The sequence below is a fragment of the Neolamprologus multifasciatus genome, chromosome 5, assembly GCF_963576455.1.
Source record: "Neolamprologus multifasciatus chromosome 5, fNeoMul1.2, whole genome shotgun sequence".
NCBI lineage: Eukaryota > Metazoa > Chordata > Actinopteri > Cichliformes > Cichlidae > Neolamprologus > Neolamprologus multifasciatus.
Window position 1 is genome coordinate 4,319,510 of NC_140443.1, and position 13,227 is coordinate 4,332,736.

At 41.3% G+C, this 13,227-nt stretch overlaps 1 protein-coding gene across 1 annotated transcript in view; it reads left to right on the forward strand.

Moving 5' to 3' along the window:
- The first annotated feature begins 1,875 nt into the window (after positions 1–1,875).
- The window catches only part of LOC146517861 (mitogen-activated protein kinase kinase kinase 12-like), a 35,609-nt gene continuing 24,257 nt past the window's right edge, over positions 1,876–13,227 (forward strand). The window contains exon 1 of the mRNA XM_085161130.1: positions 1,876–2,035. The gene's annotated coding sequence lies outside the window, so the exon portion shown is untranslated. The remainder of the gene's footprint in view (positions 2,036–13,227) is intronic.

The following is a 13,227-nucleotide window of genomic DNA, read 5'->3' on the forward strand; positions in this document are numbered from 1 at the left end:
CAGAAGCTCGTTTGCAGGAGAATGCTTTTATGCTAACTCAACTTGTGTCCAGCAGAGGACGCTGCAGAGTTAAAAAAGCAGGACTTGGACACTGTATAGTGCACAAATAGCTAATTATGTACTACTGTACATGATTTATTTTATTTAAAAAATATATTCTACAATTACATAATAATAAAAAATATGTTAAATTTACAAGCATTCGCTGTTTCGTATTCTCATACAAAATAGATATTTGTCAATGAGAGAGGCAAGAAAAGATACAATGAGGTGAAGTGAAGGTGGAATAGTTTAAATGCCTGGGGTCAACTATCAAAAGCAGGGGACAGTGCACAAGAGAGGTGAAGCAGAGAGTGCAGCCAGGGTGGAGAGGGTGTAGGTTAGAGTCAGGGGTGATTTGTGAGAGAAGGATGGTAGCAAGATTCAAAGGAAAGGTTTACAAGATTGTAATGAGACGTGCTGTGATGTATGGATAGAGAAGGTGGCAGTGACAAAATGACAGGAGGCAGAGATGAAGACTTTCAGGCCTATAGTGTGAGGTAGTGCAATAAATAAATAAAAATCGTCTCATATCTATTTTTATGTATAGCACTATATGATATATACAGCAGTGATGAAAATTTAAAAAATAAATAAATAAATGGAGTTAAAGAAAAATGTAAAAGAAATGAGACAGAGATTGTGCAAAAGAGTATGGAAATGGCATTAGAAAATAATAACGTGCACACTTTAAATCTAAGAAACCGAAGCAGGAAGGTAAACTACAGAAATGTGATGGGGCTCCAGTTGAGCAGCTTGGACACAAAGTTACTGAAGCAAGGCTGAGACTGTTTGGACATGTACAGAAGAGGGATAGTGCACACTGTTCAGTGGATCCTGAAGATGGAGATGTAGGCAGGAGGAAAACAGGTTGAAGAACCAATAGAACAAGAAGATTAAATAAAAAGCAACACAGACACTGCGACAGGCTGTGCACTTTTTGTCCGTGAAGACGTTGTATCTCTCATTCAAGAGGAATCTTCAGTTCTACAACTGATGGAGACTCCAGGTATTTAACACCTAGCTGGGTTATCCCATAGGATCTCTTCCAGGTTGACACATCCACTACGTATTAAATACTCAGGACTCTCCATCAGTTATTTTTAAACTAAAAAAAAAAACCTCTTGGATGAGGTGAAAGTCCATTTTGTCTTATTTTCACCTATTCACAGCTTTGTGCATTTTTAGTGCAACCTGACGTCTTGGTGGTTACAAACCTTTTTGGTTTTTTTCCCTTTCACAGTTATTTAGGCCACTGTTCCCGCTGGGATGACACAAGAAAAGGTTTTCTACCCTTTGCCCCGGGCTCTGCTTCACCACACTTCGCCACACTTTCGTTAGAGTAGATAAAGTCATCTTTGGAGATTGATGGCTTAGTGTTTGTCCTGACAGGCAGTGTGAAAGCTCGTGGGTGTGTGTCTTTCTAAGTTACATCCAATCACTGTCAACTTTCCATCTCAAGGATAATGTCAACAAAAAAGATGCACGTGACAACAAAAGAGTCTCAGCACAGTAAAAAGGTTAGTGCATTAAAAATGTGCATATGAATAAATACATATAAATATAAACGCATATAAACATTTTCCTGGTCAGCTTTGTTCTACACTGTTTTACACCTTGATGGGCAAAAACTGTAATGTTGTTCCTTTTTAAATGAAATCTGCAATACAGTGACAGGTTTTTAATATGAATGGACACGTGCATGAATAATATTGAAACCTTGAGTTATTGCCTTGGACTGTTTTTCCTGCCGTGCTGGAATTGGGATGGGATAATTAGTGAGGGTCAGGATCAGCGCTCACCCCCAGCTCTCGTTCTCGCGGTATTACCTTCAAGGTTTATTGACAAGGTAATTAGCCAGATGGGACCCCAGTAGTAGCAGCAGGGCTGAACGGAGGTAGCACGGTTTCAGGGCTTTCCCGTGTGAAAAACTGCTGCACTTTCCTGCTTTGCAAACCGATCTACCAGCGGAAATCAAACAGCAAGCCTGCAAAAGGTAGGCTTTTGTATTAGCGTTATGAATGCACAGCCTGCTTCCTGCAGAGCCTCATTCATTCTTCCGATGTCGGTAATATATTCTTCCTGTCCAGTTTTAACGATCGCACGCAAATGTCTCACTGGCATCAATTCATACTGCAGCTGCTTAGCAATGCAGATGTTCCCTTAATATCGGGACAAAGAGTCACGAAGCCTGACACATTTAAAACGGTAAATACAGTCAGAGAATATTTGCTGCGATGTTAGTCTGACGTAGAACCACCAGGTGGCGCTGTGTCTCGGTCATTTAACCAAGTTGCTTCATCGTCTGTGTCACCAGTTCAGCGGGCACATTGGCAAGTCTTTATTTCAGCCTAATGAAATCGATAAACATTGACTTGGAGTGGGGGAGTCCACAGAGAGGCCGGTGTAGGGTTTCTCTTGTAAAGGGACTTAAGAAGTCGACGCCCACACTCCATCATTCTATGTATTTCCTCTGAAGCCCCGATGTTATTCGTCAAAATACACAACTTGTATTTTATGGAAGACTACGAGGGATTTTTTAAGTGTCCCGGAGAAACGGAGCTCTACTCGGAGAGTTAAAGGATATGAGACAAACAGAAAACAAAGAAAAACAAAAGTCGTGCTCACCTCCAAATCATTAAACTGCCATACTGTTAATAGAACTTAAGCACTCACAATTGCATATATAATACTATTTTATATGCTGTTAAACTGCTTAGTATAAAATGGCAATAAGAACAAATGGACACGCTTCTGTCAATGGCTTTCCTCTGCATATGTGGACATCACCAGCAATAAAGCACTGGGACACACAGGAACCTGCTCAGTAGTGGATTTATATTTATTTGTATACGTATTTTTATACGTACATAACATCACATATATAGCTGGATATAAAGCCGAACCTTCCCATAACAGGAACAAAATATCCTAGATGATACAGTCTGTCGGATTCAATAGAAAGATCAAATATACATCTAGTCCATGAATACCTTAAAAAAAACATTATATATATGGCATTGGCGGAAAAAGAACCCCCCTCCCTATGAAGAGTGGCTAAAGACAATGGCTAAGTTGGCGTCTTACGAAAAATTGACTTATGGTTTATTAGACAAATTGCATCAATATGATTGTATTTGGTCTCCCTTTACAAGCTGGGTTTTTGTAACTTGAAGAACAGAAGAGTAATGACAGAGTGGTGGTGTGGGGATTGGTGTGCAAAGAAAGAATAGGATACCTTTCCTTTGTTTTGGTTTTTGTTTTTTGTTTTTGTTTGTTTGTTTTTTAAACTATTTATTTATGTAGTTATCCTTAAGTTCTGTTATTGAAGTTTAAAATTAAATAAATAAAAATTGTTGATGACAAAAAAAAACATTATGTGGAACAATGTACGTCAGTTTACGAGAGGTCCTTGGAACCCATCCACTACATATAATAATCGTAAAAAACAGGACGACAACAATTCCTCATTTAATCCTCCAGGATACACTGTTATATATCCAATGGGCTTCCCTTTGATTTCCCTTCCCTGTCAACAACTCTTTTCCACAGCCCAACCACCATTCCCCGTAACCACTGACCCTCCAGCTAACTGAAAATGTCTGGCTGTAGGGGACCTCTCATCATTTTTTCTGATGTAATTCATGTGTTCAGAAAATGTTAGCTATCAACTCCTTCTTATTGTTCATAACAAAATTCAGAAGGGAGCTTTATTAAATATACTATATGTGTGGTACTAAAAGTGAATGAATGAAAGAACGTGATTAACGTAAGAAGTTATGCCTATCAGTCTGTTTTGAAAGTGGGAAAAAAAACAGTCCGATCCTTTATGTTCTCATTTCAGGGAAAAGCACAGTGATCAAAAGGTTAAATGAGTGTATTTCTGGGATCAGAAAAATGTATAGAAATAACTTTTTGGCATTTACCATCTTATGCCAAGGAGACATTCAGCTGTTTCAGTTTAAATGGAAAAATAAAACGTCCAATTGTCCGTCCATCCATAGTCATAGAGCAAAAGGCAGGGTAAACCCTGGGATCACAAGGCTAAACATTTGCAATGAATTTAGTTATTTTGTTGTGTTTTTGTTTTTGCCTGTGAACATTTAAGCATCGTCTTATTTCTGTCCATGCTGCCAGGTCTACTGAGTGTATTTGGTGCGTTGTTGCTTTTGGATTTTGTAGCCTCTAACAGTACCACGGACAGCTCACTCCTGACCTAACTCCATCATAGTTTTATGGGACTCCTTTTTTCAGTTAGATTAGTGATTCTTAATACAGCTAATGTGTGAGTTGGTCAAGTAGGTAATTACCATAACCCGTGTATTTGGTGACTGCTGCATTATCATGCTGAAAAATGGAAAAACTTTCCATCTGAAGAAGAGTTTTATAGGTCTGCCACTTCTTTATTGTCCTATTCAGGCTCCTCAAATTTTCCTCAAATTTTTTGAGAACGCGCTGCACCTCATGATGTGATACACCAGGTTTTCTGTCACATCACATAAGAGTGCTTTGGGAATCACCTTGTTGTTGCAAAAATATGATTTCATGCCTGTCAAATGGCAAAAGGTGGAGTGCCCACTCTGGGTCGGGGATGAGTTCCTGCCCCAAGTGGAGGAGTTCAAGTATCTTGGGGTCTTGTTTGCGAGTGATGGGAGAAGGGAGCAGGAGATCGACAGAAGGATTGGTGCTGCGGCCGCAGTTGCACCGGTCCGTCGTGGTGAAGAGGGAGCTGGGTGTAAAAACGAGGATCTCAATTTACCAGTAGATCTACGTCCCTACCCTCACCTATGGCCACGAGCTGTTGGTAGTGACCGAAAGAACGAGATCGCAGATACAAGCGGCGGAAATGAGCTTCCTCCGAAGGGTGGCTGGCCTCTCCCTTAGAGATAGGGTGAGAAGTTCAGCCATACAGGAGGGCCTTAGAGTAGAGCCGCTGCTCCTCCACATCGAAAGGAGCCAGCTGAGGTGGTTCGGGCATCTGACAAGGATGCCTCCTGGGCGCCTCCTGGGTGTTGTGTTCCGGGCATGTCCCACCGGGAGGAGGCCCCGGGGCAGACCCAGGACACGCTGGAGAGATTATATCTCTCGGCTGGCCTGGGAACGTCTTGGTGTTCCCCCGGATAAGCTGGAGGAGGTGGCTGGGGAGAGGGAGGTCTGGGCCTCTCTGCTTAAGCTGCTGCCCCCGCGACCCGGCCCCAGATAAAGCGGAAGAAGATGGATGGATGCCTGTCAAATGTGTAATCTTTCTATAGTGTCATAAATTCGACTAAAGAAAGGGGAACAAATTGTGTCTTTGTTACAGGCTGCTAGTAACCGAGTGCCTAATAATACAATTTAAAATTGTTTTCTGATATGTGTAGATAAAACAGTGGTTCATCGTACGTGCACTTTTATGCTTTAGTGATTTGTATTATGGGATTTAACAAACAAGCAAGCAAAAACATGAAAATGGTCAAGGACAAGGACTGGATTGAAAATGAGTGAAAAAGCAGCCAATGTCCAACCAAAGAAAAACTTTGAAAAGCAACAGAAAGGCTGAAAAACTATTGATCAAGATCGCTTTTAAAAAAATACAAACAAGTGTGGTGCAAAATGCAACATATAAGAGAAAGTATACAAAAATATAAAGAAGGACTTTTTCATAGTGCTGTACTTTGTAGCAAAATTAATATTAATGGATTAAAAAATACTTTTGCAAGAACTGAGTTATTTTGTTATATTATATTATAGTTATTATATTTCTAACGTAAAACACACAATCGAGAAGAAACAGTAACTATTGAGGACACACAGTTAAAGCAGATCACACTGTGCCAAAATCACAGCGACTCTCTGAAAGGAAATTTTAAATCAAAAAGAGAAAATCCAGTTTCTTGACTTGTGCATGGGGCACAGCTGCCTCTACCTGTTCCCAGAAAAGAAATGAGTCATGGTCACAAAAAACTCAAATAAACAAGATTAAGATTTTTTTTTTTCTTACCCAGCCTCGTTATACTGCTGACCACCCAGCTTTACTGCTCCCCATTGGCTTGTCTCAAACCATGAGTTACAGTTGTGGGTGGTGACCCAGAAAACGTCACAGTGCCTGTGATCTGCTGCTTCCAGCTTTACATGCTGCATTGATGGGAAATGAACCTGCTTTGGCTTTCCTTAAAAGGAAGACTAAAGCGGCTTTCGATCAAAGGACCATTATTTGCTATTGGACAAGTGGACGTCACATCCAGCGGTGCTACAGCACTGCAGTGGCTGATGTGATCGGTAGAAAATCTGATGTTTTGCTTGGGTCGTTAAAAAGTGAACATAAGAGAAAAGGGGTGTGGTGAAAACATTTATATAACGTATACGTTAGGCTTTAAACTACACATCTCATTACCGACTAAAGCTGTGGATTAAAGTTAATCCAGACAACCTAATGTTGATTGTATTCAAGATTAAAAACACAATATTAAATTATTCATATTTAATATTTCAATATTAATTTATTAGTGTATAAATTCAGATTCATATGTATGTTAGGATTCAGGTTGTGAGAAAATATGTATCTGTTTAATATTGCTTCTTATGTGTCATTGTCCAGCATCCTAAGAGACAAAGTTCATTAACATAAGCTTCATATAATGAGATACAAACTAACTCCCCTGCAGCCAAAAAGAGAGGAAAAAAAACCACCTCAAAAATAAAACAGCATAAAATCATCAACATAATTATTAACAGTCCCCCTTTAACAGCTGGTGAGCTGCTAAACTCCCAAGGGTATTTGGGAAGTGTAGTTAATCCAATGATAATCTTGAGCATGGTTTACACATATTATCGCTTTAATTGCTACGTGTGCTGTGCAATTATACCGTCAACAATTACATGGCTATAGTTTACTTGCCTGTCTGAGCAGTTAGTTCCCCGTAATAGATGCCCTTTATCAACACATGCAAGTAGAGCCAACAAAACGTATACTAATGGATTTTCCAACACGTAATGAAATAATTATATGTTCAGAAATAGCGAGATAACGCTGATCCATTATATAAATTAGCAAAGGAAGTCGGGATAAAACAGGAGATGCTAAGATAAGAAGATACTGACAGTTGAAGGTGACGATAGCTAACGAAGGTGTGTGTATGCGTGCATGCACGTGTGTCCATCCATTAGAATGCAGAGTGCGTTCTCCAGTGTGAGTCACCCTCCCATCCACCCACCCACCTCACACCACCAGCAGCAGCATCTAACTGCAGTCACCACCCAGAATTACGCCTCTGACTTCACACTGGCCAACTGAGGATTCTGTTTCTACGGCAACATGCTCCAGATTCCTCCCCCTCTCATCTCCAGCAGCCCTCCCTCCAATCTTTTAACCCCCCCTACCCCACCCTTCCCAGCACAGACCATGTGACTTTCAGGAAGGCTTCTCCAACCTCCCCTTTATTGTTATTAACCCTCTCCTGACTGGACCGCTGCCAGAGGCTCTCAGCAGCATGCTGGCTGGCTGCCTTCTCGCTTCGCAGAGGTTTCAAAGGGAAATCAGACACATCTCTAATCTCCCTCGGAGATCAAAGCATCGCTTGATCTAAATGTTGGATTAGCATATTTTAAAACACAACTGAATGAATCACTATGTTTCATTAGTTGTGCAAGACACCTCCTAAACCTATTTACAATAGTGGTCTCTGAATTTAAAGAATCTATACTGTATATTTACATGACTGTTAATAATGACCATGGATAACTTGGCTATTTATGTGAAAGGGTGTGTTTGTGACAGATCCTTCTATGCTGTTCTTTGTCGTGTCCAAATTCATGTGCTGCATCCTCCTGAGGACCCGGCCTTCGCGGTCTACGTGGGCCGGGTCCTCAGAAGGTCGGGTAGGCCGGAAGTAAACGGCCGTGAAATGTGACGGTCCAGCCTTCTGATTAGCATCACCGCTGTCTCAGTGGAGTTTAATAAACTCGGCCGTCTGCTCCTTGCTATCTAAAATATAACAGGACACTGGAGTAAACTCTCGACCATCTCACACTTCTGTTTAATCAGTTTTCTGTTTGACGTGACCACCCGGGGGATTAATAAAGTTTTATTTTATCTAATCTAATAACTTTAATCTCAGCCAAACCGATTTACTCACGAACAAATAAAACACTGAAAAAAGCCCAACAACAACATTTTTAGGTTGTCTAAGTGACTTATATATTACGTTTAACCCGAGTAGCGAAAGTCCGCGGTGATCTGAAAATGATGTGCGGGAGTTGTGCCGTTCTTGGCGGCTCCAGTGACCCTCGACTCCCGGCTAGCTATCGAGCTGGTGGGTAGCAGACGTCTCCGAAAACATCGAAGCACTTTTGCAAATACGCGATATCTTGATAAACTGAGCAGATATTTGATGTTTACACAGCTACTTTCTCGCCTGAAAATATGTTTATTTTGTGACCCAGAAAGATTAATATGAGTAATTTTAAAACTTAGTAGCGGCCGCCATTATTGGAAACTGGAGTTTGGCTGGGCCGCGCTATGAATTCTGGGATATGGTGGGCCAAGAAGGACACACCCGACCCATCCTTCAAATTCGGGGAAAAGGAGGACGCATTTGTCGGCTGCATTCGGAGGAGTCTACGAATTTGGACAGCCTTCGGCGCGTCGCTGTGACGTAATCGGTCTACAAATGCGGCCTCAGGAGGATGCAGCCCATGAATTTGGACACGACCCTTGTTTTCAAACCCACTGTACGCCATCTGACCAGCATCAAACAGCAACGTAACGCCTAACTAGTGAGCATAGTCATGCATGAAGCCGCTAAATGGCCAGGGATTTCACACAGAGTTGGTGGAGACCAACGACGGAGCTAAAAGGCAGCGAATAGCAGACTGAGATGAATCCAGTGACCGCGTGACTCTAACATTAACATCAGTGATGCTCTGTTGCTGTTTTGGGGTTGGGGGTTTCCAAGTCAAAATGTTCAACTTTCAGCGTAGATGGAATTGGAGTTCGAGAGCTAGCTGAGATTTAAAGAGGAGTCGGAGAGTAATAAGATTATAAAGACACCTGAGCTGCTGCTTCAGTAAGAACTTACCTTGAATGGTTGCTTACCACTGCTCTGAATATTTTTATGTCGTATTGTAAGTATAGCTATTGTCTTGAGCCACTCCTCATTTTTTTATGTTTTGCTAGGAAAAGTTGCAGCAGTTTATTGAAACGTGCAAACATAAATGCGAATACGGTATTTAAGTCAAAAACATAGTCTGCACAATTCTAATAAGCTGAAGAGTGAATATTTGGTATGAGCACTGTTATTCTTTAACACGCCCTGAACTCTCTTATGAAGCTTCCTGGAGGACATTCAAAACTCTTCTTTGGATGTTTCTGCCTTTTGTTTCACTTCTTTGTCAAGATGATTCTACACTTTCAATAACGTCGAGGTCAGGACTCTGGGGAGGCCAGTCCATGACCGATAGTGTTACATTGTGTTTTTCTGTCCAGGTGTGCTTTGCATATGCATTGGCAGGGTGTTTGGAATCATTGCCATTGCTTTAAAATGTAACTGTTGTCAATCAGATGCATTGCAGATGATACTGCATTGTGGATAAAAATCTAATGTTACGTTTCTGTGTTCATAATTTGATCTCCCCAACACCACTGACTAAAATGAAGCCCAAACCATGAGTGTCTCCACTGTGTTTTACAGATGACTGTAGACGCTCACAGCTGGAAGTCTCACCTGACCTCCTTCCTTCTTCTTTTCAGTCCAGTTCTTGTGTAATTTGCCCTGTTGCTCAAGAGCAACAAAGCCTGATATCTTGGAACCAAAACATAAAGAAACGAGTGGTGGCTCAAGACGTATGCACAGTATTGTAGATGATAGTTAGGAAGATTATTTTTTTAATGACACAGCAGCATTTAGTTGTGGTAAAGCTTGCGTACACTGGAAGCAATTCTCTCCACTTATCGTTTTGAAGCGTAGGCTGGTTATTTGCAGACATTCCAGGCTGCAGTTGCCTAGGTAACCCCCTAATGTATTTACTACCAAGTCATATGTCAGTCATTGGTATCCAGCACTATCCAGAAAAATGGATCTTAGGTCCCGCCCACTTGGCTTCATCGGCGGTAATTTTGCCCTCAGTCACAAAATAACCACCGGTGATGGTAGCACAGCGACGTAGCAAGTGAAAGACCGTGAATCACTTCCAGTGTGGATGCAGCCTGATGGTTATACATATATGTATAACAATATAAATACCAATGGTTCCATAGTGCTCCTGCCATTTTCACTTGTATTCAAATATGTTTAAGTCATTATAGTGGTCATGTAAAACAGGACATGTCACACTGTGTGACAGCAGATGCCTTTCCTCAGAAATAAGCATTGTAAAACCTCAAAAATAAACTTTACCTGCCTCTGAAAGGTCAATAAAGGATTAATAATCAATTTATTAGTATGACAGTGGCTATTTAGACACTCCAAGTAGACCTGCAGTTTAAAATTAAGTATATCCATCCATCCATCTTCCTCCGCTTTATCCGAGGCCGGGTCGCGGGGGCAGCAGCCTAAGCAAAGAGGCCCAGACCTCCCTCTCCCCAGCCACCTCCTCCAGCTTATCCGGGGGAACACCAAGGCGTTCCCAGGCCAGCCGAGAGATATAATCTCTCCAGCGTGTCCTGGGTCTGCCGCGGGGCCTCCTCCCGGTGGGACATGCCTGGAACACCTCACCCAGGAGGCGCCCAGGGGGCATCCTTGTCAGATGCCCGAACCACCTCAGCTGGCTCCTTTCGATGTGGAGCAGCAGCGGCTCTACTCTGAGCCCCTCCCAGATGGCCGAACTTCTCACCCTATCTCTAAGGGAGAGGCCAGCCACCCTTCGGAGGAAGCTCATTTCCGCCGCTTGTATCCGCGATCTCGTTCTTTCAGTCACTACTATAAAATTAAGTATAGTATGGGGAAATTTGTGATTTGGGCCAAAAATGTTACCGACTGCCCTCAAACCGAGGGCTTGAAATATGAACAGTATATAAACATTAAATATGTCAAATTTTGTGAAAAGAGATCTGTCACAATGTTAAACCTGATGGAAATCACCTGAATCACCAACTTAGCTTAACTTCATCGAGCCTTACGACTAATTTCAGATTTGTTTTGGTTCATTCTGGTAATTCTCACAGTATCGTTCAGCAGACGGTGAATTTTCAGTCAGACTGGTGACAAATAGAAAACGGTCACAGCTGGTGAAACGTCTTGTGGCATGTTGGAAAAAGATAGATTTTCCCTCATCAGTTATAAGAGATCAAAAATGTGCAATAAGACATTAATGGTGTTCATTGTTTACTGGATGTGTAAACAACTGCTTGCTTGTCACACATTAGTTTCCGCTGTTTTTGTTGCACAATTGTGGGTGAGTTTTATAAAAGGTGTCAAACACACATCCTTTAGAGTTTTGAAATGGAAAGAGGAGCCACGGCATCCGGCAGTGATCTCACCTGAATATTGCCTCATTGGCACAACCGTCTCCTCAGCATCCCATTAGGAGACACGTTGGGTTGTATGTGTGTGTGTTTGTGTGCACGTGTCTGAGCACGCGCATGTGTGAATGGATGGACTTCATGAATGAAAGCTGGGTTTTTTTTGTTTTGTTTTTTTCCCGAGCTGCAGACAGGAGGTGAGATCATCTTGTTGGGATGGAGACTCCCCCCACCCACTTGCAACACCCTCCCATCGCACATCAATACTGGTTGGTGCCAATCTTAATGAATCCCATCGACATACAATATGGATAAAGCAAACAGTACTGACAACTAATTAATGAAAGTGCTGTCCAGTATCAGCCTCCCCCAACAAACGGGAAGAAGTCACTCCGCAGTGCACATTGGCACAGGTGCACAAAAATGCAGACACACACACCTTTCTTCAGTCATTAGAAAACTCCAAAAATGTCTGCCGCTCTGCTGTTGGCTTCCAGTCAACACGATGATGAAGCAAAGTGTGAAAATCATCTTTGCTTCTTATGTTCAACTTTGCCTTCAGGAACAGTTGAGTGAGCTTTAATGATGAGCCACCTATTCAGCTACGTGTGAGTGAAAGTGACAATGAGTAACACAAGGGCCTCTCGATGAGGATCCATAAATAGCCTTTCAAGTAAGCCAGAAGCAACCCTCCCCCCTCATTCTCTAGTCTACATCCCGCCACACACACACACACACGTATACCCTACCACCTTCCTCCTAACCGGACTTGGACAATCTGTGTCCACTTGGCACGACGCCTCAAAAAACATACTGTATATTCAGCAGCAGAGCCGTGCATGCGCACATGCACACACATGACATTCCTCTTGACATTCTTCACTGCAGGAGTCTGTTAATTCCCTCCTACAGATTATGATACATGTTGCCAAACAATGCTGCATTTTTACATCAGCTTTTTGGATGGACGCCACAGTGCCTCTGTAGTCCAACTGCTCTTTAGAAGTTCGATTTTCATTTTAATATATATATGCAGAAAGTAGGGATGCAACGATGCCAATTTTTTCAAACCGATACGATACCGATACTTGGATCTGAGTACTTGCCGATACAGAGTACAAAAAACGATACTTCTACCACACACACACAAATACAATTAATTGGAAGACAGGTTTTATTATATTCCCTGCCGATAAAAAATAAAATCTTAATAAAAATGACAACAAAAAAATTTCAAGTGAAAAATAAGCACTTCTGTTAAATTATTGCAGAGTCTCCACATTGTAATTTTACAAAATATCACTGAACTATTGTCTCGAGCTTTCAGAATAATAAATAAACACTTCTGTTTGGAATAAAATAAATACAAATTAGGTTTGCGAATAAAATAAACTTTTAAATTGTTGCAGAGTGTCCATATTGTAAACAAACAAACAAAATAATTATTATTAAATAAATAATAAAATATAAAAAATTATAAAATAAATAATAAATAAAATAATAATTGGCCCCCTAGTGGCCAATCTAAAAACTACAACAGAAATGACAAGCCACCCTCTGATTAATGAAATAAGTTGGTATCGGTTCATGGTATCGGTTAACTTTTACGAGTACCGATACCGATACCCGATACCAGTATCGGTGCATCCCTAGCAGAAAGAGTTTAAGTGTAATTTGCCAGGCAATCTGAATTCCAAATCTATTGTGTAATTGTTTTAAAAGTAAATGGGATCCCCATCGAGTATCGTTCT